Below are 3,357 nucleotides of genomic sequence, written 5' to 3' on the forward strand. Positions count from 1 at the left end.
CCAAAACATTTAGTTAAAGGTTCAGAAATGTTTATTTGGTTGGGGTTTATCAATGTTTCATCTACAATATTTTCTTGAGTTCACAGTGAACACGTTTTTGTAACACTGTCATCGCAGTTTTAAAATGCACACATCACTGCGAGCATTGTGTGATTTATTTAGTACATGATAAATTGTATCTGGTCAGAATTTAAAATGTCATCATCCACATGTATATGAAAACCTGACAGAAATGACAATAATCCATTGTAAGAAATGATGACTAACTGTTTTGCTATACTAAATAAACAAATAAACACAATATATATATAAATAACTCTTCATGACATGTATATTTTATAATAATGTTTAAATATTGTAAAGTTTCTTTTTATTCTGATATTTCATCTAATTATAATGACTAAATCATGTAATAAGAAAACAAATTAAGATTTCCAAAAGAATTGACAAAGATGCAGATTTACACCATATAAAAAAAGCATACAAATACAACATCTTGAATTCCACATCAAATAAAATCAATCAAAGTTCAGTATTTCCTTTAGTAAGGCTGACGAAAACACCCTACCACATCATGGAGTAAATTATCCATGAGCTGCCTTAAATATTGTAAACACGCAATATGATCAAATTAAAAGTCATGAATTACAAATAGATACTGTTAAGTTCTTGGCTGTTGTTTCAAAGAGAACAAGACACATTTGAAAAGCATGATGCTAAGTCTGAACATGTAAAGACTTCCTTCTTTCAGCCAGCAGATGTCTCTTTTGGTCCGTCAATAATTGTGGCATTAACTGCACACTTTTATTTCAGTCTTTAAATCACCTGAAGAAACTTGTTTGAAATTGTGAAAAACAAGGATGTTCAGTAACTTTGATATTATGATGAAATTCCTGTCTCCTCCTCTTTCTCACAGTCACAATGGAGGTATGTGTAGGAGAAAGGATAGAGACAGAAAACAGAGAGAGTCCAATTTATGTGGGTAAACAGGGAGGGAGGTGCTGACCCGCAGAATAAAAGAAGCGTCTGAGCAGGAGGTGGACTAATTTAACCGATCTTTACTCCGGCACAATCCTGAAGCCCTCTCAATACCTCTCTGGCCTCCATGAAAGAGCACTTGAAGGGCTGAAAAACATTCCTGAGAGAGAAAGTACCTGGTGACGGAGAACAGCTTTAGTTTAGAGAGAGCAGAAGCGAGAAGAAAAGAAAGGTTGTTATCATGATCACAACATCCTTCACATGATCCACCTAGAAAGTGGATCTGTGGCTTTGTTTGAATGTCTACTTTCATTAACACAGCCTCAGTTTTACTTTTTGGTCACACACAGGTTAAGTGTCAATCTTTCCTCTGAGTTGTGCATGGTGTTTCCATGGGCTACTGTTCTCACAGGGAGTGCATTCAGAGAAGACCTTTATTTATGAGTCAAATACATGAACAGAGGAAGGTACAGAGACGTAGCTCAGTCTTCTACGATGCAGCCTCAATCTAGAAGACAATTTCATTGGATAAGGTGTATCTTTAAATGTGTTCACTTTAGTTGTCTTATTTGAAAGAGCTTTCGGTTCCATTCAGATCTTCATATCCACAGACATACAATATCTCTTTTTCTTTGTCCCAAGAATTTTCAAAGAAGTGGGATGCAGGTCATTTCAATACAAAGCTCCTTTTGATTGGAATAATCTTCCTCTTTCTCTAAGATTCATTACCTCTTCCCACTGTTTCAGGACATCTTTATATTCACGTCTCATATCACCTTGTTTAAGCTTCTAGTTTGAGAATACCTACTTTCATTCACACTTTATGATCTGGTCATAGGGTGAGCAAGCTGTAGTGTATGTTATGTCATGTAATGCTTTTTTGTCTATGTCTGTGTATGTAATGTTATGCAATTGTCTGTGTGTTTTATAATTTGTGTATTTATGTTTTAGGACCCCCTCAAAAATTAGATGCTACATCTCAAGGGGCTATCCTTAAACAAGTGAATTCTCTAATAAATTCTGAAATAATCAACATGTTATTGATAAGAAAAGCCCAAAGATGTTTTCAGACTTGGTTTAAATGATGTTTTAGTGTACTTTTGGGGCTATATTTAATTTTAAAAATATGTTATTTAAATAGTAAATGTCATATCAAGGGAAATTAAATCATAGAGTAATAAACGACAAAGAGCAAATCTAGGGGTTGTGAAGCGGGGGAACTTTCTAAAAGGCAGTCATTTTAGAAGGAGCTCCTAAATTGAATGATGCATTATTACTATTACTATTATTATTATTATTATTATTATTATTATTATTATTATTATTATTATTATTATTATTATTATTATTATTATTATTATTATCTTTAAGCCTGCACTTCTACCTGATCATAAATGATCTGCCAAAGCAACATAGTGTACAGGTTTCATGTTGATCCACTGTACTCACAGCCGATTGTTCTGAATGAATTTAGAACAATGAGAATATTCATTGAATTCATTTTATCCACTTTGAGATAGGTTTAAACAATAAAATAGAATAAAGCAGGCTTGCTACTGGTGCACACACTATGCTCTGTGGAGTTTCAGATGAATGGGGTAGTGGGAGAGTAATTGTATCCCTGGTGGCTCTCCAGAAGACAGCACTGAGACTCAAATGAAAGCACTGACCTGGTTAGCTCTCTGTTAGCAGAATGGGGTGCTGCCATGGCACAAGGATTAACTTGTTGACTGAATATAAGCAACTATACATGTCTTCATTTGGCAGCCTTAGCAACCTGACTGACCAGATAAGGTTTTAGAATTGTGACACAACTATGCTTTAAATAGCGAAATTGCGTTGACGAAAATGGGCGTGGTCTGCATGACAAAGCCTATATGGACAATTAAATATATTGGCTGGACGGCCTCATTTGGGCCAAGCAGTCAATACAAATATATTTCTCAGTTCAAAGTTATAGAGTTATATAAGAAAACAATGCTTTAGAAATTAACACTTGATGGCCTCATTTGCATCAACAATGAATTAGTTCTTCTTTAATTAACCAGCCTTACTATTTTAATTGAAAGTTGTTGAATTATGTCAGGACCTCCTTCTTCTTGGCAGTAAGAGAAACAAAGAAAACAGACTTAACATATGCTTAATGGCAGCGATAAAACCACGTAGATGTACATTCACTGAGTATCCGAGAAAGACAGCGAATAATAAAGTGATTTGATCAATCAATGTGTGTCGGGTTATCACAGAGATGACGTAATGTGTATACTAATGGATTATTCTTCCAGGGGGATGTTGCTGTAGGATCTCGACAAATGACTACTTACTATTGTCAGGTGAGCTCCCGGTCTCCCCGCTCCGTGCTTTGCAGATGGTACAGTC

This window comes from Eleginops maclovinus, chromosome 11 (genome assembly GCF_036324505.1).
Source record: "Eleginops maclovinus isolate JMC-PN-2008 ecotype Puerto Natales chromosome 11, JC_Emac_rtc_rv5, whole genome shotgun sequence".
NCBI lineage: Eukaryota > Metazoa > Chordata > Actinopteri > Perciformes > Eleginopidae > Eleginops > Eleginops maclovinus.